At 43.3% G+C, this 27,992-nt stretch overlaps 1 protein-coding gene across 1 annotated transcript in view; it reads right to left on the bottom strand.

Annotated features, from left to right (window-relative positions):
- Positions 1–27,992, bottom strand: part of LOC111862922 — a 103,913-nt gene that overhangs the window by 45,158 nt on the left and 30,763 nt on the right. Inside the window, exon 2 of the mRNA XM_023848783.2 lies at positions 4,970–5,096. The gene's annotated coding sequence lies outside the window, so the exon portion shown is untranslated. The remainder of the gene's footprint in view (positions 1–4,969; positions 5,097–27,992) is intronic.

Below are 27,992 nucleotides of genomic sequence, written 5' to 3'. Positions count from 1 at the left end.
AGAATAGTGATAGGTATTTGTTTTTGGGGGGGGGGGGCATCTGCATCTTAAAGACTGAGACAAAGTCAAAGTTACTTTACGACTAGCGGTTTACCGCCAATCAGTTCATCTGGGCGTCAAGTCCCTTGAGACCCAAGGTCAGAGTTTTTATTTTCTAACTGAATATTTGCGGTTATAATCCCTAACATCTTCTCCGACGAGAGAATGGTTCTGTCGTTTAGAATTACTGTTGGTCCTCTCCAGCGCAGTCATTCTCAGGTCCGAGACTACCCAAATCTGGAGGGCCAGGTCCCCGTATCTTTATCCCCCAGGAACAGGGTGGCCCGGTTATATTCCCAGTCACTAAATAATACTTAAACTTTCAGTTCGTACCTCACAGGAAACATTAGCTCCCACTCACAAAACAGCGAACTACTTTGCTCACTGCAGATGTCTACTGTGGCCCTGGGCCTTTGCGTCGTGAAGACATGGCAGTGTTGTCGACATTTCGGAGGTAACTGCTACCCCCATCTTCATGGTAAAAGAGCGGTGAACATTTATCAGCGTGTCCGCAGAACCTATTGCTGCTATTCGAATAAAACGCCTCTACATGAACTCTGTAGGAGCAGGAGACCGCAGTTGGTGACAGGGGGGTTGGAGTTCGAGTTCCGGTAGGATCAAGAATTTTCTTTTCTCCACCCATCCAATGGGTAGAGTGAACTATTTCCCCCTTGGGTAAAGCGGCCGTGGCGTGAAGCTGGACAATCTCCTCCATCTAGTGCTGAGATCAAAATAACGTGAATATATACATCTACTCCCCCATACGCCTCCATGGCGCAGTGATTAATTACTTAAGCTCAAGGACAAGTTTACACGAACACTGCTTTCTGAGTAGCGTTTTATGATGATGATGATGATGATGATGATGCTAATGATGCTTTCTTAACGCCTTCCACTGGACGCCATAAAGTCTAGATACTGACCTCCCTAAAATTCCCGTACAGAAACATAGAAGACTATCACAGTTTTGAGACTGAAGCTCCACCCAATTTCTATCTACCTTTGTTCCTGTTGCTCCCACTTGGAGCACAGGGCATGTGTGAAACGCTTGGTTTCACTTCAGTCTCTTAGTCATAACACAGTCGGTAGGACTCCTTGGACGGGGATCAGCTCGTCGCAAGGCCGCTACCTACACAGGACAGGACAAAACAAACAGAATAAACGCAGACAAACATCCATGTCTTGAGTGGGATTCGAACCCACGATCCCAGCGTTCGAGCAAGGGAAGACATTTTATTCGTCAGACCCCGCGGCCACTGTGACCGGTCCACCAAATTTAGGGACGTGATATAAGGTACGGTGACAGGTACTGCTGAAATATATGGCTCTTGTCTAGGATTTCTTTCTAGAATGCAATTTACCAACATGGCGGCTGTTCTGTTTCTTGCTTTCGGTCTGACGGTGATAACTTATGATACTTTTGGAATTTGGTAAGGAGATAGACCATAAACCTGCCGAAACACTGTGAATGATCAAGTAAAGTGGGATGAGATGGACAGGGAATGTAGCATGCATGGGGAACAGGAATGTATATAGGAATTTGGTGGGGAAGCCAGAAGGGGACAAGTAGGAAGACAATGAAGTTTGTGGAAGGATATTAAAATTCATCTCATACAAATTGGATGGTGTTGTATAGACTGGATACATCTGGCTCAGGATAGGGACGGGCGGAGGGCTCTTGTGAACACGGAGATCAACTTCCGGATTCCACCAAATGTTGGGATATTACTGAGGAGATGAGCGACTGGCGGTTTCTCAAGAATGGCTCAGCACCGATGAATTAGTTTACAATTTAATAAACGGTGGAGGCCCATAGTGTTGTGAGACGTCGAGGCTCCCATATTGTTTAGACAATCGGCTCACAGACGGCAGTGAGGCTGTCGGTCATACTTGCCGACCGGCAGCCTTTCACAGGCAGAAGATTCCTGGTACTAATTTCTGTTAGAGGCTGAGTCGACCCCAGCGCCATCGTGGCGGCTGGAAGGTTTAGGTCGAAAACTTTAATCTTCTAAACGACAGAATCCGCGTTAATGCTTTCTTCGAGAAAAAACTGAATATGAGGAAGTACGGGCGTGAGAACAGATGTTGGTCCTGTCCGAGGAGATTCGGAATCCATCCCTGGTGACTTCACGTGACATTCACAGTGCACGAAATGGTGCTAGAACAGGTCCTCCGATCTCCTTTCGCTTTTCCCATGCTAATAATCATTCCACCATTACTTCTTAGTCAACTCTCAGCGTTCCTTGAGATGTGCTGTAGCACACTACCATTACGTCGGTCTTTAAGTTTGGGGATTCTTCTTCGATCCGAAACTTGTCTGGTTACGCAATGCGAGATTTACATTTTCCTGAGCTAGACTGGTGCAGCGCCAGTTATTCTTTTATTGTGAAAAGTAATTGTAAATATAGAAAAGCATAGGCAATGCCCATCTGGCCCTCTGTAGCAGTGGCACATATCTATATTTGCTGCAACGTACCCGCGCCATCTGTTATCAGACACTGCGGTCCATGTATCTGAGAGCCGTCACAAGTGGTGCCTCCATCGGTATTCCTGCGAACTCGTTGGAAGCTATCACGGACAGGAAGTTAAGAAGGAATAAGTCTGAATGAGTTGTAATCTGTCAAATAAATAATATGGAATTATTGTTTTTATTTTTTACTTTTTCTATCGTCTGGTGCTATAGTGATTAGAAAACACGACGTTTCGGAAACTGGATCTGTTTCTGTCCTCAGGTGAAGGTAGAGGAGACACTTACCCAGTTGTCCCCCTTAGAAAGAGCTAATCTCAATCACTCTTTCTAAGGGGCCCAAATGAGAACGTTGTATTCTCCCCTCTTCACCTGAGGATCGAAACAGATCCAGTTTCCGAAACGTCGTGTTTTCTATTCACTAGAGCACCGGACGATAGAAAAAGTTCAAAACCCTGTAATTCTGTGTGTTATACACCATCGTCAGAACCCTATAAAATCTAAAGAACACGGGTTTGCCAGTTATTCTAGAAATTCCTTTTTTAGTTCATAACCTCACTCTTTTCGTGTTATAATTTTCTTTACTTTCATTGCAGCTTTCTTTGACCAACTTATTAATTTCTGTCATCTCACTTCTTCTCCGTTTTCTTCCGATGTCTCGCAACGTTTCCCTGATTCCAAATCGAAACGAAGTTTGTGATCATCGCGCAAAACTAGAAGTTCGTCTTCACCAGAATAGAATCACCCACCTATTCACGAGAAACGGCAAAGGAGTCAGAAACCGAGCCAGTCGTAATAATTAATTCTCTGGTGGTTTTCAGATTTTAAGTCGCAATAACACTCAACTTTGCTTTAGAATATGCCATTAGGAAGGTCCAGGGAAACCAGGTGGGACTGAACTTAAACGGGACACATCAGCTGCTGGATGATGTGAATCTACTGGGTGATAATGTAGATACCATAAAGAAAAACACACAGACTTTAAGTGACGCAAGTAAAGTGGTTGGGCTAGAAGTAAACACACAGAAAACTAAGTACATGTTGCTGTCTCATCATCAAAATGCAGGGAAAAATCATGACATAAAGATAGGAAACAGACGTTTTGAAAATGTGCCACAATTCAGATATTTTGGAACGATAACAGATCGAAACCTGATATAGGATATTGGTGGGGAATCCAGAAGGAGGGAGCCTATTAGGAAGACCAAGAAGCAGGTAAAAGGTAAAGTTGTCCTGGGTTTAACTAAATAAACACTACGCCATGAAGCCGTATGGGGGAATGGATGTATAGATCCACTTTTTCTTGACCTCGGCATTAGCTGGAGGTGAGTGGTCAGCTTCACGCCCCGGCCGCTTTATTCCCAGGGAAAGAGCCACCGGTACTGACTGGATAGGAGGCTGGGTGGACACCAAGACATAGGTAGGAGTACATACAATGCGATGCATCTTAAAGATATAGGATGGGGTGGTATGGACTGGATTGATCTGGCTCAGGGTAGGGACCAGTGGAGTGGGAAGTTCTTGAGCAGCTAGTCAACTGGCGGCTTCTCAAGAGGGGGCTCAGCTAGTCAGGAGTGCCGAACCAGAATGGATCCCGTGAGAAGTACCGTGTGCTGAGCGCTGTGAACATGCAGGGACTCACTTGCCTCGCTCGGATCACGTTTTCAGCACGGATGACAACATCCACACGTCTTGCGGATGAGAAGGGGAGAGCTCAATGCCAAACGTGTCGCTGGAGAATGCGATGAGTAGACATCGCATTTGGATTCATGGTTTTGACGTGATCCACGGAGCCTGGACTCATCTTCAGTACGGCTGGAGCACAAATTGCTTCAATGAGGTACCTTGAATATCTGCTGGAAAAAGAAAAAACTCGTTCGCCGTAACCATAATGTCTACTGGGCTCTGTTTCTTTCAGAAGGTCACAAGAAGTAAATGCTTGATTACGTTGTGATGAACATACCGAACAAAAACGAGAAAGTGAGCGCAATTTAAGACATCAGCTAATTCACCAAACCGGAAACCATTTTTTTGTTTTGCGTACTTCTCTTTATGTTCTACCAATTTCAGAGGCACGCAGTAGCGTAGTTGGTTGAAGAACTGTCGCTCAAGCCGGAAGGACCCGGGTTCGATTCCCTATGAGTTGGATTTTTGAATGTAACTAATCTTTCCAGCCGCACTATGGCCCTGGGGTAGACTCAGCCTCTAACAGAAATGAGTACCAGGTATTTTTCTGGGGGTAAAGGTAGGCCGGCGCGTAAAGCTGACAACCTCGCCGCCTTCTGTGAGCCGATTATCTAGAAAGTGTGGAAGCCTCGACGGCTCACAATCTTATGGGCCTTCACGGCCTGTTACAGGGATAGCTTTAACTTATTTTAAAGAATTTAAGACTGTAAAATATTACAAAATAGATTTCTGACATTAGTATAATTGTACTCAAATCACTTTTACTATATAACTCACCCAGAACTGACGAGGAAGTTGAGGAGAGAACAAACAGCCCGCCCATGCGCCAACGATATGGAGTTCTTTTCCTTGTAGACAAGATGGCTATAGTTATTCACGAGATTACACGCTGAGTTCCTTGACCCTACAAAGAAACTCACACTTAGGACGTCCAAGGCAACAGTACAGTCTGCTTTCAGAATTACATTTCTAGGTCATCTACAAATTGCACTGAGTTTACCTTGGCAAACCAAAACGTAATGTTACACAACATGTATATATAATACCACTACACGTAACCAAATATTAGAATATCCTGGAGGCCACTATGGGCTGCGCATGTAGCATGAAACGGAAAGAGAATTTTGGTAAGAAAATCTCTTTAAAAAGTCCACAAATAACATCGAGACTGAAGATGAATATAAGATGAAAATTCCGGTTGAATCCATATAGGCTCGTTATGGACGAAGTGACACTGGAGGTTTCTAATTTCTTCAGCTGGCTAGGGGCTTCATAACTTGTACTCCTCTCCAAGTATAATCAGAATGATCAAGTCAAGGATGAGATGGGCTGAGCATGTAGCACGAATGAAAAGAGGCCTGCATATAGGATATTGGTGGGAGAGTTAGAAGGAAAGAGACCACTAGAGAGACCAAGACGTAGGTGGGTGGATAATTTTAAAATGGATCTTGGAGAGCTGGGAGAGTTAGAAGGAAAGAGACCACTAGAGAGACCAAGACGTAGGTGGGTGGATAATTTTAAAATGGATCTTGGAGAGCTGGGAGAGTTAGAAGGAAAGAGACCACTAGAGAGACCAAGACGTAGGTGGGTGGATAATTTTAAAATGGATCTTGGAGAGCTGGGAGAGTTAGAAGGAAAGAGACCACTAGAGAGACCAAGACGTAGGTGGGTGAATAATTTTAAAATGGAGCTTGGAGAGCTGGGATGGGGCTCAGGATAGGGACCAGTGGAGGGCTGTTGTGAACACTGTAATGAACCTTCGGGTCCCATAAAATGCTGAGAAGTTCTTGAACTGGCAGCTTCTCAAGAAGGACTCAGCTCCATGAAGTTAGTTTCAGTTAGTTCCCTGTTAATCACCATTCCACTATTGTTCTATATTCACGTATCACCTCCCTGAGTTATGCGATAGCCCTGATCACGCAGCACAGTATCACATCCTTGGGGCTTCACTTCTGACACGGCGACGCGGCACTTGGCCGGATACAGAGTGCGGGACTTACAGATCTAGGGAGTGTAACCGCTCACTTCCTTTGTGCCCTTTTCGTTGTGCGCCACTCCACCACCGCTCACTTCTTTGGGTTCTTTACTTTAATCAGTAGAGCTGGGTTCCTATCCCAGGGTCTTATAAGGGTCTGGCTCGGACAGGGCAGGAAGAACATTTCACTACAATCACCCACCTTTCGACGGTTGCACTTAGTAGTCCTTTAATCCCTTCCAGCTTTCTGCATACAACTGAATTTATTAATACTATTGATTTGAACTGTACTTATACTATTTTACGGAAGGGCCGTAGTGGTAAATTTAGTGTCCGACTTTGCCGAAAGTAGTGTCAAGACTCTCCGAGGTGGAATGCCCTCTCTCTGAATTCTGAGGTCCACGAACCCCAGACTCCAAGAGAAATCCACTCCTCCACTTCTGCCATTGGTTAATTTTTCAAACTAGGAGGTTCCCTAAATTTTGAATTCCCAATCATGTGGCTCTGCTATGTGATTCTGGCAGATGCTGACCTGACGCTAAGGATGACAGCCCCTTGATGCATTACAGTCAGGGTGTGAGGCTCCGGCCGTCCCACTTCTAAGTTATCGCTGTCCCAAGCTGTCAGCTCTCATTTTCTCAAAGCCTTTCCGCCTTTGCTGAAACTGCCAGAATTCTAGGAAATTACCAGATGTTCCTTCCTGTCCACATAGCAAAACTTGAACTATGTCCCTTCCGCGTGTAAGAGCTGGCTATCTGCCGGATCTCTTTGTTTGTAATATTGTTAATCTTAACTTAATACAAATTTAATTTACACACAACAGTCCTCCAGTCAGAATGAACGGTTACAGGAGCGAGGGGTAGGCTACTTCGGAGGAGAGTAGAAGTGGCTCAGAATCGCCTCCATTTTCAGTATATTTGAGTTAAGCTACCAAAGAATTATCTGTCAGCGAGCTGATAAGACTGTAAGGAGAGACAACGCCATGATATTCAGTGCTTTCTTGGATGCCATGAGCGGTATTTCTTTTTGTGTTGTTTAACGACGCTGTTAGCATCCGAATTACGTGGTCCAATTGTAGGAGACCTGAGTGGAAGCAGTTGTGGTATGATCGTGGCACTATCCTGGACTGCTTCATGAAATCCATGGAAATCCTTGGTCAGTGTAGACAGTGTCGCGCTCAGATTCGAACCCAGCACTTCCTGAATGCAAGTCCAAAGCTTAACCTCTTCGTCACACAGCCGGCAGCGAGGTTTACTCAGGTATTTACCAGCGTTTCGCAGGAAATTACTGCCGACATCTTCAGGGGATGAGTCTCAGGAGGTACAGTAATCCCTCGATAATCAGGATTTAATGGGGAGGGGAGAAGGGTAATCCGGTTTAGTGAAGCAAAATGTAGCCCTAAAAGACACAACTTAGAACAAAAAAAAAGTGGGGGGGGGGAATTGAATGATATAAATAGTGCTGATGAAACTAAATAACAAAAAATTATCACTGTAGAGTAGGGTGACCAACTTTCGGTCATGAATTTAAGGGAGATTTAGTCACGACAAATTTTGCGCATTTTTAGCGGCGCGGCGTCAGTCCAGCAAACGTTCATGGAATGGATAATATTAAACAAAACAATTAATTTACTTTGTATATAATATACAGGTCACAATATAGAATAAATTTTACAAATTTGCATGTTTCTTAGTCCTAACCTATATGTATTTGTCCATTGATGCTGCAGAACTAAGCATTTTTTATCATCTTGTGCAAATTTAAAAAACTCTTTACAACTATAGTCATAATTAATTGCTACCATTAGCTCTGACTTAATTAGTTCTAAGCCGCTTTGATTTCTCTGATCAGTCCATTTATTGCTTATCAGTGAAAAAATTCTTTCAGTATGGACATTTGCGCCTGGGATGCTTAAAACAATGCCTAAGATCTTAATAAGGTTTGGCACATCAATTTGTTTGTTTCTTAAATCACTGAAAATATTGACCCAACTTTGTTCTATACGTCCTGTTTTTACCACATTCAGAACACTTTTTGCACTAGAAAACTCTCTGTACATGCTGTCCTCATTTACAAAATCAAGATTAAATTCTTTTACAATGGTTTGAAAATGTCTGAAAGAAAGTTCAGTGTTTAAATTTAATGGCAAAAGACAATGGACAGGATTTGCATTTGATAACTCAAAATTCTTAGAAATGTACTTGTGCAAGCAACAGTAGAAATTAACAAAATCATCTCTAGCACATTTCTGCAGGGGTGGATTCAAACAGTTTAAAATTTTTTCCGTGGCACTACCAAAAAACCTGTCCTCTATCCTCTGCTGAATTTTATTGCCTACACATTGCATTACACTGTAGATGCTAAGATCAGCAGTTTCAAGAATTTTGGTAGATTGAACAAGTACTGCACCAATGTTGAAAAAAATTAAGATATGCCTCAATAACACACCCCTTTTCTGTATCTTTATCACTGAAATGTTTTTTTTAATATTTTTGGACAGTCATTCAAACTTTTGAAATAACTCTTAATAGGTAACCAGTTTTGTATGAGCCTGTCCACAGCTGATGTTAGGGTAAGCCAACGAGTGGGGACATGACGAACAACCTCCAACTCGGCATCAACAAGATCAAAGAATGACTTAACCTTTTCTCTTCTTTTTGCTGATACCGAAAACTGTCCATATATTTTTAAGATGATCATTTCAATATCCACATCTAATCCATCAGATGCATGTTTTGTGGCATTATGCAATATATGATTTGAGCAGTTTGCTTTAAGCATATTTTTGTTATCTTCTTGTAGCAGTTTGAACACAGAATTATGCTTCCCATAATTCACATTTGCATTATCTGCACAATATGAAGTTAGATTTTTTATATCTAACTTGTGTGTATCAAGTGAAGACTTGATAAAATTATGGGTAGCATAGCTGTTTCATCAGCTTGTTCAATGAAGTCCAGGAGCCTATTTTTAACACCACTAAGAGGGTCAAATACCTCACATCCAGCGGGAATATCTTTCTGTTTTTGTGGTTGGAGGCATCAGTTGCAAAAGAGAAAAAGTTGCTTGATTTTGCTGGATCCTTCAACACATCGATGAAGTCTTGTACACTTCTTGGCGCTAGAACATTTTTTCACAATAGCCTCTGCCTTTGTTCGGCAACAGGACATCTTCTTAGCCAAGTTAGAGTCATGGAAAATATCCTTCGATAACTTATTTGCGCAATCCATACTTCTGTAGCCGATGTTGTGTTTTAGAGTATGGAAAACCAATGCTAGCTCACCTGCAACGTTTTTGAAGTCTTTGCTGCTGTTCCCAGAAAAGAGGTGTAAATTTGAAGAGGTCTTCACGTCCCTTTCCTTTCGTTTATGCCCTTCTGTGCAAGAATGTTGTCTGCAGTCGGTATTACCCCCGTGAGCGATGCTGAACTCACGTTTACAAAGTATACAATAAGCTCTGTAAACGTTGCAGGGCACGGACTTTAACTATAAATTCTGTTCTTCCCATTTTCTCAAGTAAACACACAAGTATTTAGTTTTCTTCTTAGGTGGAGTTTTTGCATTGTTGCTTTCGCTTTCACTTTCACTGTCACTACTCATTACGAAAATGGATTCAATTTGGTAATTATTTAAAAGCACGAGGATGAACATGGCAAGAAGCAGGAACAGAAAATATTACAATCCGGAAACGGATATTCCGCTATCGATTAGTATATGCTAAACTTTCTATCGATTATTACAGGTAATTTTTCGATATTTATCGATGAGTACCTCTAAGTCTAAACTGTCGATAATAATGACAGTTTATATCGGAATGTATTTGGCGGGAATAATATATAATTTAAATTTTGCGATCTTGATTGTTAATGAAATATACGGGAGCCGGGATGATCCAAAAAAAAAAATAGCTCTAATACGGGAGAGTTGGTCACCCTACTGTAGAGCCTTTATTTAGAAACTATAATAAGGCAGTACATATATTCATCAATAGAGGACTCAGATGCTGAACTTGTTGAACGTAACAATGCGGGTTTGAGGAAACTGCCTCAAGTTTTGTCTGAACAGACAAGTGACTCATCTGCCGTCCTAAATGTCATGTGCCTTTTTTTTTGAAGTATGTACTCACTCAATTGTGAACAGCATTTCTCATGTCTGAATCCGAATTAACTGCAACCGGATTAGCGACGGCTTACTGTACTAGGTTTCTTAAAGCAGTTGGTTAAGGCCTGCCTCAGTGTACGGCGTTACAACCCAGAAGACAGCGAACTTCTGGCACTGCACACGAGCCCGCCAAACCACCAACAGCTGTGACGCCATTATTATGAGAACAAAATGAGGCTACTACGGAAATCTGCCGTGGGTATGGCCGCCACTGAGGCAGAAGCCGCACACTCTTTCATATTTCACTTGGGAAATGTGCACAGAATCTCTCGAATTAAACTGCGCAGTTCAAGTTAGAGGATCAGGGCTGTTCAACTTGGAGGGGGGATTGCGACGCAGGGCATAGTTATGACGTAAAGACAGCTAACAGATGCTTTGAAAATGTGACGCAGGTAAGATACTCGTATTCGTGAACGACAGTAAGAAATCGAAAATTGATTTATGAGGATAATTAGAGATTGAATTCGAATAATGCTTGCTGCCATTCAGTCCAGAACCTTTCGTCTTCTCGTCTGCTGTATAAGAACGTAAGAATTAAAATATAGTCCTGTATGGGTGTGAAACTTGGTCTCTGCTATTAAGGGATGAACACAGACTGAGGGTGTATGAGAACAGAGTAAAGAAAGGTAAAGCTATCTTTGTAAGAGACCGTGGAGGCCCACAGAGCTGTGAGACGTCGAGGCTAACATATTTTGAGACAATCGGCTCACAGATGGCGGTGAGATTGTCAGCCTTACTCGCCGGCCACCCTTTACCACCACAAAGATTCCTGGTACTCTTTTCTATTAGAGACTGACTCGAACCCAGGGCCATAGTGCGGCTGGAAGGGTTAGGTCAATTGAAAAATCCGATGACCTTACCGGGAATCATACCTGTGACCTTCCGACTTGTAGCACAGCGCCTCAACCAACTACGCTACTGCGTGCCCCGTTTTAGAACAGGGTGCTAAGAATACGTGGACCGAAGAGAGATGAAGTGACAGGAGGCTGGAGACCACTGCCTAATGAGGAGCTTCGTAAGTGGTACACTTCGTGAAGTGTAATGTGTAATTAGATTGCTCCAGTCAAAAAGGATGAGACGCGCAGGCGTAGGGCTGAAGATGAATGCATATAGGGTATCGGTGGGAAAGCCGTAAGGATAGGGGTCACTACGAAGACCAAGACGTAGGTGGAAGGTTAATATTAAATTGGATCTTAGAGAGATAGGATGCGGTGGTATGGACTGGACAGATTTGGCTTAGGACAGGGACCAGTGGAGGGCTCTTGTGAAAACGGTAATGAACCTTGGGGTTCTTTAAAATGTTGGAAAATTCTTGACTAGAGGAACCAATGGCGGCTTCAGAAGGAGGGCCCAGCACCATGGAGTTAGTCAATTTAGTTACCAGGTAGACAGCGATTAAAAAAAATCAGCGACGTTTCGAAGAAACTTATTACCCCTATCTTCAGATTTGAACGCTGAGCCAACCAAACATCCACAAAGACAGGCAGTATTTGGGAATGCGATCCAGAAGATGGAGACAGTGAGTTCCTCCGAAATGTTGAATTTCTACCGGACTATACGGCGACACATCCCAGAAGACAGTGCTCTTCATAGGCACCTGCCGCACGAAACTCGAATCTAACACAGCCGATAGAGGGTTTAGATTTCTTTATCAATACTGCGCACGATCGGGGAGCCATACTGAGTCAATTATTTGTGAGTTATCTGTTAGGTTCTACGTGAAATGTACTGATCGTCGTACAAAGTACAGACAATTCTCACTTTAAGTAATTTTCATACAAATTTTAAAATGAAACGCAAATCCTCGGCTTGTCATCCGAGCGAGAACTAGCTTCCGAACAAAAACGAACATGTGCGAACGAAACACAAACAAACAACGCCACGTAGGCTTCTGCTGATGCTCCTTAACAATTTCTATTGGTATTTTTGTAGCATAAGGGACACGCGGTAGCGTAGTTGGCTGAGGCACTATGCTACAAGCCGGAAGTTCGCCAGTTCTATTCCCGATGAGGTCACTGGATTTTTTCAATTGACCTAATCCTTCCAGCCGCACTATGGCCCTGGGCTTGACTCAGCCTCTACCAGAAATGAGTACCAGGGGGGTAAAGGGCGGCCGGCGAATAAGGCTGACTTCATCGTCATCTGTCAACAGGCTGTCTAGAAATTGTGGGAAACTCGACATTTGACAACCTTATGGGTCTCCAAGGCCTGTTACAGGGATAGTTTTACCTGTTTATGTAATTTTATAGCATAACAGGGCGTCAACGCTGATAACATTATCTGCTAACGGCCCTCGGACAATAAAAACAGTAACATCTACTTTTCGAGACGTAACCCCCCCCCAGTTATAACACTGCGCCTGTGGGAAACAGGGATTCGTATTACGAAATTCCGCTCTTTATTAAGAGCAGAGATTGCCTGTATTAAGTAAGAAAGTTTCGTAGAGTTCCCTCCGCCCAATAGCCGCCATTTAAAGATGAGAAAACGGAGCGAACAAAAGCAAATGGCGCGCCGAATGCGGCTCATGGCGCCAGTTGACACCCCTCTTCTTTCTAATAAACTATCTAGAACACGGATTTTGCAATCTCGCGAGAGAATGCAATTTATCTTGGGTGTCGTACATACTGAATTAAGGTGATGATGATGTAAGCGGTGTTAATTGGTCCAGATTTGTGTGTGATGAAGTTGCGGGAAAATTCTCTGGGGAAACGCGTGCACGCTCTACGCCTGACAAATGCAGCTTATAGAGGTTTGCGCGGCAGTTGCTCACACTGTGGTTATTTGGGTTGTGACACCGCGGTCCTCTGCGTGGATACTAGCATGCCGAGCGCGTTAGCGTCCCCATAACCGTCAAGACGCGTATTCTGTTCGAATCTCGACCGGAGCGCCGGATATTCAGACGTTTTTTGTGGTATTCCTCAGTCAGTCAAGGCACATGACAGGACAGTACCTCCATTAGGTCACGACCACTTCCGTTCATCTCATTCATTAGTTATCTGAACTTTCGAAGCTATGCAGTCAGGACCCCCAATCCCTGGAAGTTTTCGTTTCGATTCCCGATGAGGTCATTGGATTTTTTCAATTGACCTAATCCTTCCAGCCGCACTATGGCCCTGGGGGCGACTAAGCCTCTAACAGAAATGAGTACCAGTAATATTCCTGGGGGTAAGGGACGACCGGCACGTAAAGATGACAACCTGACCGCCATCTGTGAGCCGACTGTCTAGAAAATGTGGGAGCTGCAACATCTCACAACCCTATGGGCCTCCACGGCCTGTTACAGGGATAGCTTTGTCTTTACTTTAGATCAGGACATACTGACAGCGTCACAAACGCATAAGAAGACACCAAAGTTTCGGAGGAACATTCTGTCTCTGGCCGAAGCGAGAAAGACCGTCCGTGCAACTATCAGGATTGGGCTAGGCCCATCCATACATGCAAGCATCGGATCGGTCAAGGATCATGGCAGAATTTCGTCTTAATATACAAAGCTGTCAATCTGGTTACTTCCGTTAGTATGCGAGGGTAAAGTTGTTGGTGTGTTTAATTTTACGAAGGCTTTGATATCTTACAGGTAACTGATTTCTGAAAGTTATTTTGTAAGAAGAGACTGAGCCAGTTGGCTGAAACAAACTGTCGGGAAATGAAACACAGACAACGCTAGATTTACTTTCTTCGAAACTGTTTCAAGCCTGCCTCACCACCTGCAGAGTAGTGTTGTGGTGAGAATGGAAGCCATGTTTAGTAGGTTTTAGTATATCCGATGCTTGGTCGGGTCGGGTAGATTTCTGACGGTTCTCGTCGGAGTCATTTTTGGTTTCGGGCCCCGCGGGACCCGTGACCATGTTTTTGTGACTGGTCCCTGCGCGCAAGTCAGGAACCGCCGCAAGAAAGGCGAGGTGGGAGGACGACACGGAGCCAGGTCCGGGCCAATAGGAACGGTGGACAGAGAACGTCTCTTTTCGGCCTCACAATAGGATGGAATTTAAATGTTCATTTACCTCTCTTTAGAATTTATGTCATAATCATCATCATTATCATCATTATCATGAATTAGGCTTTGTTCGGCCTGTTCCGTCCTCTTGCAAAGTACGTTTCTCCCTCCAGCTTAACAGTTTTAATCTTATTGGCTTGTATGTTACAATTTACATATCTTTAGGCTACTTTCTTTATTTTGAAATAAAAGGAAGCTTATGAGATCACCTTGCTGTCTGTCTGAGCATCCGTCTTTGTCAGTCTATCATTCTATGTCTGCCCAGCTGTCCTTGTATTGTATCTAATTTCTGTTAGAAAACTTAATGAGACCACTTTCCTGTCTGCGTCACCCCACCATTTTTTCTTCATTTTCTATTTTCTCCGCTTCGTATCAAGGAAAAGCAGACGATTACTTTTTTCCAGAACTTCTTATTACGATTCACTCCACAGAGAAGACCTTTCCGTATAAGCTGATAGTCTCTCAGGCATGGGACCTGAAAATTTCTTACGGTATGTAACAAGAGTGTAGCAATTTGGAAGTGGTAAGAAAGTATTATAATGGTATTACTTATTTTCGTTTTCTTCTGTTGGTGCATTTTTAGAGCATAAATGAACAAGCACGGGAATTGAGCTTCCTAACAGTACACGGAAGCCGATCACACTGTTCGTGCGGTCTAAGGCATCAACTGTCTTCACTCGATCGAATACTGTGATCGTAGGTTCGAATCCCACTCGAGCCTTCGATGTCTGTGTCTGTTTTTTCTGTGTTTCTGTTGTTCTGTGGGTAGGTAGCAGCCTTGCGACGGCTTCCAAGGAGTTCTACCGAATGTGTACAGGGTCAAGAAATTGAAAATGCGCCCATGTCCAACAAATGGCTGTAGACAGATAGATAAATAGATGGAGGTAGGTGGTCAGCTTCACGCCACGGCCGCTTTATCTCAGGAGAGGTTACAAACGTAGGATAAACCTGACACGCAGAATAAGACCTCGTACGAGATCTCTACAACTATTTAACCTCCTTCTGTAAGAGCATCATCCTCCCCGGGGGCTCTAGTCACATCTTGTTGGCACCTGCAGTGGCTACAGCGAGGCACAAGGCCCAGTGGCCGGCCTTCAGCGCAAAGCATCATCGTTACTGTGACTGGCCTGAAGCATAAACCGCCTTGCCTTGAAACAGAGGCAAAAAATCGCTTCCTATTGCTCGTACGAGAAGAGAAACAGCCAACTAAGCTAATGTAAAATATTTAGTGTAATTAACATACTGTGATGATTATAACTTCGTTACTACGCAACGACACGGTAAACACTTTTCCGAAGCAACGAATAAACACGCAACGATTAAGAAATTCTTCGAAGCGGTGTTTTCTATTCAGTCCGTGCTGGAGCTTATACTGTATAACGAGGACACCAGCCGAGTCGCTAACCCGTGTGGAGGCGGGTTCGAATACCTTCACCGTAGCCCCGCGAGTCGTAGAAGGCGACGAAAAGAGAAATCTCGAATCTGAGACAGTAAAATAAGGTCGCGAGTCTGACAGTTATAAAGATCTGGTCGCAAGCCCCAGATGGGTGCTTTATTGCAAGACAAACTGGCCGACTGCCCATCGGTCGTAAAATAAGACTCAAACTCAGACTCAGCCAAGTCGACAGTCACGCCTCAAGTAATACGGCCTACTGAAAAAATCCCTCAAAATGAGGGAGGGACCACAGGCACCATCCGAAATTCATGGTTCTTTAGGCCCCATATTTTACCCAACTGATAGAGCCAACATAATCGCAGACTGATTAGAAACCCAGCTGAGAGAACATGACTTGTGTGACTGTGACAACAGACGACATGTGGAGGCTCAAGTCCAAGTCCTGCTGGCTGTCGTCGATGAAGGCATCCCTGTCAATTTCTGACCTCTGGCGTCTCAAAAGTAATAGAGTCCTGTGCTTCATGAGTCAGAAATTGGAGGAAGAAGTCGGCGGTTAGAATTTGAGTCTTGAGTTCCATTGTTAGCAGCCGCTACCTAGCAAATGTCGCATCTATTCGTTAATTTTATGAATTAAAAATTAACATAAACAGGGTGCGATAATATGGAAGTAAAACAATGTAGCTGTATATTTTCAACTACTGATGTACAGTAAACCCTCGCTAATCCGGAGTAATTGGGGAGGTCATCCGGATTAAGCGATACAGTGCCACTGCTAATCGCCACAATTCACAAATCACCATAGCACTCGCTAAGCCTTTTCCAGCCTGCTGTATCTTTACCAGCCGTTCCCTGCTGGCAGCTTCTAACAGTGCTGATTCTTCAGCTTCACAGACTCCCGTACAGAACTGACTCGGTTGCTCCAACTGTCTTCATAACCCTTTTGCACGAACCGAGTAGAAAACACCGTTTCCAACAGTACGTCTATTGCTGCATGCGTATCCGTTGCAGCGGGAACGTGTTTACCGAGCCGTTGTCCAGAAAACAATTTTGTTTCAGAGACGTTCGCTAGCAACGGCTGTTTCTCTGACTCCACAGTTCTTGCTTTGTATACGCATGAGTGAACCGTTGGATTTATTCCGGTAAAATTTTATATTGAGGCTTATTTTTCCTCCGCTCAGCCTGTTTTACGCTACTCGTAACATCAAAAGTTACAACTCACGAGACAACAGCATACAGATCGAGCCAAAACCCCTACGCGGAGTAAAGCACAATACACTACAAATTTGTTCCTGCGTTCAATTATGCACCACGCTATGAAGACGTATGGGAGGGCGGAGATTGAGTTCCAAGTTATCTTAAATTCGACACGAGATGGAACTGGGTGTCAGCTTCACGTCCCAGCCGCGTTAAACAGAAAACCAGAAAACAGGTCCTGTGAGGCGATTGAGGCGATAAACGCAAGACATTACTTATCTGGGCACTTGAGGCTAGAGAACTTCCGCTGATTGTAAGATCCAGTTTCTGGGTTTGAAGACATCCGTTCGAGTTCCGAGTTGTCCCCAGTAGGAGGTATGTCAGGTCCGGAGACCAACACGGCCACGTAACTCATGCGCATCACTGTAATGCCCAGTAACAATCCGGTAACGAACTTCGTGTGCATGTGAAACGTGCTCTCTCAGAAAGAACAGGCTGATGGTGGACGTAAGAAGGGGAAATATGAGAAGGCAGAAGAAAAAAGCACAATGATGAGCTTCTTCACCGGTACTGCTCGCCAATTTTAGTTAGAATGATCAAGTCAATGAGGATGAGATGGGCTGGGTATGTAGAGGACAGGTAGAGAACTGCATGCATAATTTTTATAAGAAAACGTGATGGAAGACCAAAGCGTAGACTTAAGGATAATATTAAAATAGGTCTTGCAGTAATAGAAAGGGAGGTTGTGGATGGAATTCGTTCAGTTCGGGATAGGGACCAGTGGCGGGCTCATGTGAACACGGTACTGAAACTTCGGGTTGCATAAAAGGCAGGGAATTTCTTCGCTAGCCGGGCGACTATCATTGTGAGTAGAATACGTGTGACTTGGCTAGAGTTTTGTAATACTTTCCTTTAATAAAATAGGTTCATTCTTTTTTAATAACCCTGTATTTTCAAGAAGCCAGTCGGTTTTTCAAATATAGCAACTAAGAATAGAATATCAAGATCACTGACTTCTGGGATGTGACGCCGTGTATGCTGGTAGATCGTTACCACCATTTCGGAGGAACCTCATCCCCTAATCATCATAGTACATTAACCATCCACCAGGCTACACGGCGACACATCTCAAGATAAAGTAAACTTAGTATGGATACTTTGCCCTCAATGGGTAGGGTTCTCCAAATGACTAGCACTTGGCTGAATACATTACTCTGTAGATGGAGGCACCAAATCCCTTCGAAAAATTCATAGTTACATACTAAACTACACGGCGTCACATCCCGAAAACCACAAACTTGGTATAGCCACTAGAACTTCAAAAATCAAAATTAATATGAAGAAAGCAGTCTTCTGGGATTTGGCACCGTGTATATGTGGTGTTAACCGACGTTTCGGAGGAACGTATCGCCTCCATCTTCAGGGTAGAAGAAAAAGTATAAGAAATCTGCAAGCGACAAGACCGTGAGAACGGTCTGCTTTTACCGTTCTCACGGTCTTGTCGCTTGCAGATTTCTTATACTTTTTCTTCTACCCTGAAGATGGAGGCGATACGTTCCTCCGAAACGTCGGTTAACACCACATATACACGGTGCCAAATCCCAGAAGACTGCTTTCTTCATAGCTACCGCCGTGAAAGCCTCAAATCTTACAAAATTAATATGTTTACACACGCATTTCTGAAGCTGTTCGGAGAACGAAAAGGAGATTCGTAATCCGCAACTCTTTACCAAATATTATCAGGATGATAAGCTGGGCATGTAGCATCTGAAGGAAAACTTCGCAAGATCAAGGCGTAGACGAGAAAATAATATTAAAATGGGTTATAAAACGGTATATGGTGAAGAAGCATACTGGATTCATCTGCCTGATGATATGGACCAGTGGCGGGCTCTAGTGAACAGTGTCTGAGCGACTGCTAGAAGTACTCAGATCCAAGAAGTTACTTCGCTGTATCGGCCATTCTATTGGTCAGTTAACTCCACCTAATGGCGGATATAATTTAATTCAAAATAAACGTTTATTGGACCAGAGTTGACAATATTTCAATATTACAGTAAAAAGTAAAGTAAAGCTATCCCTGTAACAGGCCGTGAAGGCCCAGAGTTGTGAGACGCTGAGGCTCCCACACTTTCTAGGCAATCGGCTCACAGATGGTGGTGAGGTTGTCAGCCTTATAGGCGCCGGCCGACTTTTACCCCCAGGAATACTCCTGGTATTCATTTCTGTTAGAGGTTGAGTCGACCTCAGGTTCATAGTGACGCTGGAAGGATTAGGTCAACTGAAAAAAAAAATCGCCTAATTTGGACTCAAAGCCATAACATTAATGCTTGTAGCATAGTTCCTCAACCAACTACGCTACCGCGTGCCCCCTCAACATTACAGTGTTATGCCTGAACCTTGGCTATCCTGAGTTGTGTTGCACTGTCCTACCCGGCGTACATCACAATAGCTCTGTAAAACAGACCACTGCACTTTCTGCGTTCATTCGACTGTCAAAATTCATGAACATCATAACATCTGGCACCATATTCGAGATTTTCATTGTGAAGCTGTGCTATATATTGTATTCTTTTTGGAATTACTGGGACTTTGCACTTTGTCCATCGTCCGGTGTTTTAGAAAACAGAGAACATAAGGTTTCGGAAACTGGATCTGTTTCCGTCCTCAGGTGAGAGGGGAGACACCCACTCTGTTTGTTCACTTAGAAAGAGCTAACCTCAATCAGTGGACAATTTACGTGAGTATAAGTACAGCTATATAAATAACTGAGACCAGGCTTTGTCAATGGGAGATAACAGGAAAATATGCGATAAAAATTGTGATAAAGCATGCACAGACCTGAAAGCAAGAGAAGAAGAGCTGGAAGCTTTCATGCAACAGACCTAGCCAACAAACCAAGTTCATGAAAACCAATGTATAAGATTAACTGAGACTTTCGTAATATTATATTTAAGCATCCTGTTACACTCACACAATATATGAGACAAACTCCGTCTTGAGTGCAACAATTTTATTGTAGTTCTTTCTTCTTCCCTTCCTCCACACTACATGTTTCGGCCCTAAATGGCCATCATCAGGTGTGTATTCTTACGTAGCTGCTACACTACCCGTAGTTTAAAATTTAAAATCACCAGTTTTAAAAAAGTGCAAATTTTAGAAATCAAATTGACGCGTGTAGGTTAACAAAGATTTTATACATACATACAATTGGAAAGACTGGTGATTTTAAATTTTAAACTACGGGCAGTGTAGCAGCTACGTAAGAATACACACCTGATGATGGCCATTTAGGGCCGAAACATGTAGTGTGGAGGAAGGGAAGAAGAAAGAACTACAATAAAATTGTTGCACTTAAGACGGAGTTTGTCTCATATATATTGAGACTTTCGTGTTGTGAAACCATTTTCTTTGTAGCCGTAGTTATACTGCCAAGTGTCTTACCCGCCACCTATGGATGGAAACATTGTTTCCGAAACGCTGGGTTCTCTAGTTTTCAGAATACCGGACGATGGACAAAGTCCAAAGGCTTAGTAATTCTGAGTGTTATACACCATCGTAAGAACCCTTTAGAATCTGCTTTTATTCTTCCCGTTTCTGAGTTAACTGGTTCAAAGCATACCTCGCAGACAAGAGCCGCCACTGAATACACTATGCACCATCGCTCATTCTTCAGTAGCACCCGAATGGAATATAAATATAAGTGAAATCCCCGCGGTAACAAATTCTTAGATAAGAGCAGCCACTGAATGCAGCATGCCTCAAAATAAACAGTTCTTAAACAAGAGCCGCCACTGTATGCAGTGTACACATCGCCTATTCTTCAGTAGCATCCGGATGGAATGCAAACATAAGTGAAATCCTCGCGGCGGCAAAAACGTAAGAACAAATTTTTAAACAAGAGCCGCCACTGAATGCAGTATGCGCAATCTCTCATTTTTCAGTAGCACCCGAATGGAATGCAAATGTAGGTGAAATCCTCGCGGTGATAAAATAATATAGGAATAAATTCTTATGAGTTCAGAACTCTGTCAAGGTCGGCAATGTGCACAGAATTTTAAATGCGACCCACGCTACGTAGCGTTACACGGATGCTGATTTCAAACGCCTTGAAGATACTGTTCAATACCAAACCATTCCTAGTCACTTGTTATGTACGTAAACTCAATACAGAGACGAGCGGATTACAAGTTAAAACTTCGTATATTGTCTCTGACAAGGGTTCATTAATTTATAGCATGCTCCCGCGTTACGGAAAGGATGTGACTGAGCCTTGGAATTAATAAGCGAGAACCCATTGACTCCCACGTTTATAAGCGCAGATGCTTTCCTATAGAAATCCCCCCCACATCCATTAAAATAGTACGTATACAAAGAAAAGCACCAAAAACCCGTGAATGTGATGTCTTACAGAAACTGTGTATGAAATATCTCTGAGATGACATCATCATCAAGCAATAACGCATATTGTTACGTCATCGCCAGAAATTTAATAGCTTTTATTTTCAACACACGACGGGAACCAAAGTCGTCATGTCGTATCCAGCGGCAGTTCTCCTTGAACACACAGACAATTTCTTCCACAAAAGAGTTACTGAGTTTATGGACTCCCTAGTCCGCTATTCCAAAAATAAACTAGAGAACATAACATTTCGGAAAATGGATCTATTTCCATCCTCAGGTGTAAGGGAGGAGAAATACTCTGTTAGGTCCCTCATAAATACATAAATACAGGTTTCTAGAATTTTTTCATCGTTCGGAAACAGGATCTCTTTCCGTCCTAAGGTGAAGGAGTCAGAAGGCACCTGTCACCGTTTGGCCCCTTAGAACTGATATCAATCACTGGCAAACTGGACGCATACTCAGTTAGGCCCCTTAGAAAGAGCTAATCTCAATCACTGGACCACTAGACATATACTCAGTTGGGCCTCATAGAAATACCTAATCTGAATCACTGGACGACTGGACACCTACTCAGTTAGGGCCCCTTAGAAAGAACTAATGCCAATCACTGGTCCATTGGACACCTTCTCAGTTCGGTCCCTTAGAAGGAGGNTGGCAAACTGGACGCATACTCAGTTAGGCCCCTTAGAAAGAGCTAATCTCAATCACTGGACCACTAGACATATACTCAGTTGGGCCTCATAGAAATACCTAATCTCAATCACTGGACGACTGGACACCTACTCAGTTAGGGCCCCTTAGAAAGAACTAATGCCAATCACTGGACCACTGGACACTTACTCGGTTGGGCCCCTTAGAAAGAGAAAATATCAATCACTGGTCATCTGAATACCTACTCGGTTGGGCCCATAGATATAGCTAATCTCAATCACTGGTCCACTGGACACCTTCTCAGTTCGGTCCCTTAGAAAGAGAAAATATCAATCACTGGTCATCTGAATACCTATTCAGTTGGGCCCATTAGAAAGAGCTACTCCCTATCACATGAGGTCATTGGATTTCTTTCAATTGACCAAATCCTTCCATCCGCACTATGACCCTGGGGTCGACTCAACCTCTAATAGAAATGAGTACCAGGAATCTTCCTGGGGGTAAAGGGAGGTCGGCGCGTAAGACAGACAGTGCCACTATATTCACGCATTCCCACAACAACCGGATATGGGATCGAACCCGGGCCGCAGAGACAAGGGTTTCGGATGTGGATGGATCTGGTTACGCCCTCAATGCGAATGAACCTTGTAACTGTTATGGTAACCTGAGGTTATTAACAGTATTAAGGAAATAAATTTGGAAAGTTTCTGATGGTGTACTGCACTCGGGATTACTGCATTCCTTAATGTTACCCATCGCATTCCGAACAGAGCACATTTCGGAAATTGTATCTGTTTCCAGCTTCAGAAGAAAAGTTGAAAAGGCACCTACTCAGTTACGTCAGTTAGAAATATCTTACAAAAATCTCGAATATAAAAAAATCGAACACAGAAAGCAAAACGAGAAGAAATTCACGCATTTTTTTTAATATTTATCTGGTTTGAAATTCAGAACGCATATACGCATGCGCACGTGACGTAGCAAGATATAAAGCTAGCCATTGGCTAGCTCATGCGCGTGCGCCCGTGACGTAAGGAAGATGGCTGATAATGTTGCTCCTGTTTCCTTGTTACTTCACACTGTGTAGCGTATGCCCTTATTTAAGATGTCCAAGAAACGCCATCGATGTCAATAGGAAGTAGCATATTTAAGAACGCGCAGAAAGAGTACCCACTGTTGTTTCTCAGAGGTAAACGCGAAGTTTTCGATCACTGTGGCCGCGAGGGCTAAGGCATGAACTGTCTCCGCCTGCTCAAACACCGGGATCATGAGTTCGAATCCCATTTCAGGCATGGAAGTCTGTGTGCTTTTATTCTGTGTTTGTGTTGTCCTGCGTGCATGCAACGACCTTGCGACGGGGTGATCCCCCGTCCAAGGAGTTCTACCGACTGTGTAAAAGATCAAGCAACTGAAAAAGCGGCCAAGACGAAAGAAAGGGCTGTAGAACCACAAATAGACAAAAGTAAGGTTGTTCCTGCGCTTTGCTAATTAAGCACCACGCCATGAAGACGTATGGTTGAGTGGAGCAATAGTTCCATACATTCTTATTTTCGGCAACAAATGGAGATGAGAGGTCAGCCTCATGCCCAACCGTTTTACTCCAGGGGAAGATCCCGCTGTACCCATCGATTAGGAGGCTGGGTGGGCCCCAGAGCCGGTCTGGACGCCGAGGAGAGAATCCTCTTGTTCCAACCGAGAACAGAATCCGGATTCCTCGGCAATCTGGCCTGCAGGTCGCTGCTGTACCGACTGAGTCATCCCCCTGCCATTATGATAGGTCAGAAAGGTTATTAAACTCGTGGGCCCATAAACATTTCATCCCCAGTCGTAACGTGGTATTTCGTGTAGCGGTGACACTCAAGGCTTGTATTCGGCAGGTGTTCAGTTCGATTCCCGGAGGAAACACGAGCTCCACTTAGTGAGGCTTCTCGTAGTACTCTCGGTCCCTCCACGAGGCTATGCCCGCTTCGTTCCTACCATCCGACGCTATGGCGTCTAGATACTGACGGAATCGTTAATCAATCCATAAAAGCAAAACATAAACGTCAATATAACAAACAGGTTTCACGTTAAGGAATTCCACGTTAGGGCCATATTTTCATGAATACGCCCTTTCCAACGTACAGATTGGTCTTAGACGTAAAGCTCTAGATCTGCGCACGAAAGTGCTCGATTCCAACCCCGGCTGGTACACCGGCTACTGCAACTGAAAATTTTCTGTTTTCTTTCCTCAATGACTATCGGGAGAGTAATTTGAATAGGCCACGACCGCTTCATCCCAAATCCTTTCCAATACAACGTTCATCTGACATTTTAAAGTCTTGCGTATAGAAAGCGATGTTATATTTTTTACTATTATTTTTAGTTGGGGTGAGACTGAGTCCACTTGGCACTGCGGCCACTTCTGGCTTACCATACCAGCCCCAGATGATAGGTGAGGGTGATTGTGGAGAAATTGGGGGAATGAAGATTGGCAAGTACTCGGAGAGAACCTGCCACAGCGCCTCTTTGTCCACCACAAATCCCACATGACCAGACCCGGCCTCAAAGCGCAGTTAAACAGCCCACGGAAAAAGTCACGTCCGTTTCGAGAGGACGTGTTGTGGTTATGAGATGCCTCTGAAAGCCAGACTGTCCCGTTGCGCCGACGTGAAGGCCAGGGAAAGCGTACCGGATTGCTGAACAATTGGTAGCATACTAGTACGCGCACTCTCGCCCACTCTCGCCTGCTGGAAACAGTAAACAAGGCTTCTCTTCTTGCGTATTTGCACTGAGTCGATACCGGGAATGCTGTATGCATCGTCAGCGCCAAAATGGCTTAGTGCTGAGTGTTCGTTTGGTTCAAAAAGCCCATGGGGGGTTAACAGCAGGTCGCTGTGTTCAAGTATCCCTGTTCACCTGGCCCCCGGCCTACGAGTTTTCCGCGGGTTTACTGTACCAAAACAAGATTTGGTTATAGTTAATCCGGATCGAACAATGAGAAATGCTGTTCATAGTTGAGTACATACTTTAAAAGCTGCGTGGCATTCAGGAAAGCAAATGAGTGAGTCATTTGTAAGTTCAGACAAAACTTGAGACAGTTTCTTGAAACCTGCATTGTTATTATGTTCAAAAACAAGCAGAACTTCTCTGAGTCTTCTATCGATGAATAAATGTACTGTCTTTTCATAGTTCTTAAATAAAGGCTTTACACTGATAATTTTTGTTATTTATTTTCATCAGCACTATTTATATCATTCAATTTTCCTTTATTTGTGTTCTAATTTCTTTACATTTTTGGGTTACTTTTTGCTTCATTGATCCGCATTATGGCTTTATAAGGATGAACTCCAAATTATTCCGAGTGAGAGGGTTTACTATATATACATGTGTCCCAGGAGGAAAGGTCACTATTCTGAGAGGTCACAGTATGGGTCATTCTAAGCAAATAGCGTACAAGTACATGTGTCCTATTCCGAACGGTTTCCGAGATAGAGCTGTTTCACTGTACAGTTCACTGTACACTGCACAGACGAGAAACACGCCATGTCCTCACACGAGTTGCACCGAGATAGAGCTACACTGTACACTGTACAGACGAGCAGCACGCCATGTCCTCACACGAGTTGCACCAAGATAGAGCTACACTGTACATTGTACAGACGAGTAACACGCCATGTCCTCACACGAGTTGCACCGAGATAGAGCTATTTCACTGTACAGTACACTGTACACTGTACAGATGAGAAACACGCCATGTCCTCACACGAGTTGCACCGAGATACAGCTATTTCACTGTACATTGTTAGAGTTAGTTACATTAGTTACAGCCATCGATATTATAAACATGAGATTGAAGTAATGGAAGGGATCAAGGATACAGAGAATGGGGGAGAAATGGAGGAAGGAGCTAATTTACCGACCCAGAATAAACAGACGACATGTATAGAAAATGTGAAGGACAGTAAGATTGACATCTAGGTCAAGTTGTTAACCTTTATGGACAAATTTGACGTCAGAATGATGAAGATGGAAAACAAATTTGATAACATAATGACGAGATTGGAATTTAAAATCGAGGGCAGAATGATGAAGATGAAAAATAAATTTGATGACATAACGACGAGATTGGAAATTAAAACTGAGGGCAGAAGATGAAGATGGAAAATAAATTTGATGACATAATGACGAGAGTGTAAACTAAAATTGAGGACAGTATGATGAAGATGGAAAATAAATTTGATGACATAATGACGAGAGTGGAAAACAGTATAGAAGAAAACGGGCGTAAAATGAAAAATAATGGTCATATTCAAACTTTGACCGATACGGTGCGAGGGGATAAATCCGAAAATTTTGAGACCCAAATAAAACATCAGTTTAATTCATGTCATAACGAAGAAAATTTGAAAGAGCCAAGCACTTTTGCGATCCAAGCGTACACCACTATTGACCAAGGAATTGTCAGCCAAGAGAACGCACATTGAGCAGTGACAACAGTACAGACCAATCAGAAATGAAGTTACCCGATACCGACGAGATGAATTAAGCAGGAAGTGGACTTCACGGATGCGATGTGATTTCTTCAATATCGAGATCGCAAGTGATCTGTGGAAACGTGGCTGAAGTTCCGAAAACGGGCATGAAATCAGGAGACGTAACAGAAGAGAGTGGGAATCAGTGGTGTGTAGCACAACTTCAGCTGCAGTTCGGGGCGGAAGAAGTCCAACAGCGACAGACTACTGAATATCGCGGCACAGCAACTCCACTTAATCTCTCGAAGCGTCAGAGCAGGACGTGGGTTCGAAACTGGAAGAAGACTCTCAAGGATAAAGGAACCACAGGTACTGTAAAATCAAAGGTTACTTCAATGTCACGCTGTGGTGACTTCATGTCACCTGTTCACCACCATGCATGGACTGTCGGTAAACCATGGACCTGGCAAATGCAGCTTGAGGGCAATCAGTGATAGATTTCGTTAGTGCTATGTGCTCACAAGTGGATTCTAATTTGACTGTGTTGTTTTGAAAACACTGGGACATAAATACCGTGGACAGAAATATGGTCATCGCTAAGTGTCAAAGTGAGACATTTCAAGGTCAGTGTCAGTGTACGTCAGATTTTCTTGCATATCCATATATTTAATTTATTTGTGTTAAGGTTAAGAAAGTTAACTGATGAAGTCGTTCAATTTAATTTAGTGCTTAAATTGAATTGTTAAGAGCAAGACTTGGAGTAAGCAGCTTATAAACAACTGACACTTATATCCCTGTGGCACGTAATAGTGGCGCCATAGTGTCGCTGTTACGTGAAGCAAATATATATATATATATATACCTTATGAGTAAAAGATGCCGCATAGCGTTCGTAATGTTACACTTTGCAGCCGCAGGCTAGCGAGGTCGCAAGAATCGTTGAGAATATCGCTGGACCAGCGGTTTCAAGGGTGCAATTTTTAAGAAGGGTATTGGAGGGTTTAAACTTGTAATACCGCCTTCCTTTTGAATGACCGAATCAGAAGCAATGATGGAATATATCTGCAAGGGTGGGAGAATTAATGTCCCAAAACTCAACGATATGGTCCGAGCTACTAGTGGGAGTTCTCATTCGGTCATTCCTACGGACAGATGTGTTTCAACATATGATAATATTGTGACATGTTGACCCNTGTGTAATTCAGGGAGACTTGTATAGCTCCCGCGTTATTAGTACGTGAAGACAAGTGAAGATTGTGTTAAGAGATTTTGTTGTAGGGTTTGTAAAGTGTGGAAACCCGTATCAATGTGATAATTAATTGTAGCCGTTGTTTGTAGATTGTTAAATAAACCAATTAACCATCTCTACGGCGTCTTCAGTAACGAAACACGTTACAATATTAAACAGTGAGTAAATGTAATGTGTGTCATTCCTATGGACAGACGTGTTTCAACATATGATAATATTAAACAGTGAGTAAATGTCATTCCTATGGACAGACGTGTTTCAACATATTGTAACGTGTCTGGAATCCAGAAGAGTAACTTCTATGGAAACTCTAGTATAGACCG

This window comes from Cryptotermes secundus, unplaced genomic scaffold (assembly GCF_002891405.2).
Source record: "Cryptotermes secundus unplaced genomic scaffold, Csec_1.0 scaffold582, whole genome shotgun sequence".
Classification (NCBI taxonomy): domain Eukaryota; kingdom Metazoa; phylum Arthropoda; class Insecta; order Blattodea; family Kalotermitidae; genus Cryptotermes; species Cryptotermes secundus.
The sequence above is the reverse complement of the archived record's forward strand: the minus strand, read 5'-3'. Positions and strand labels throughout refer to the sequence as shown.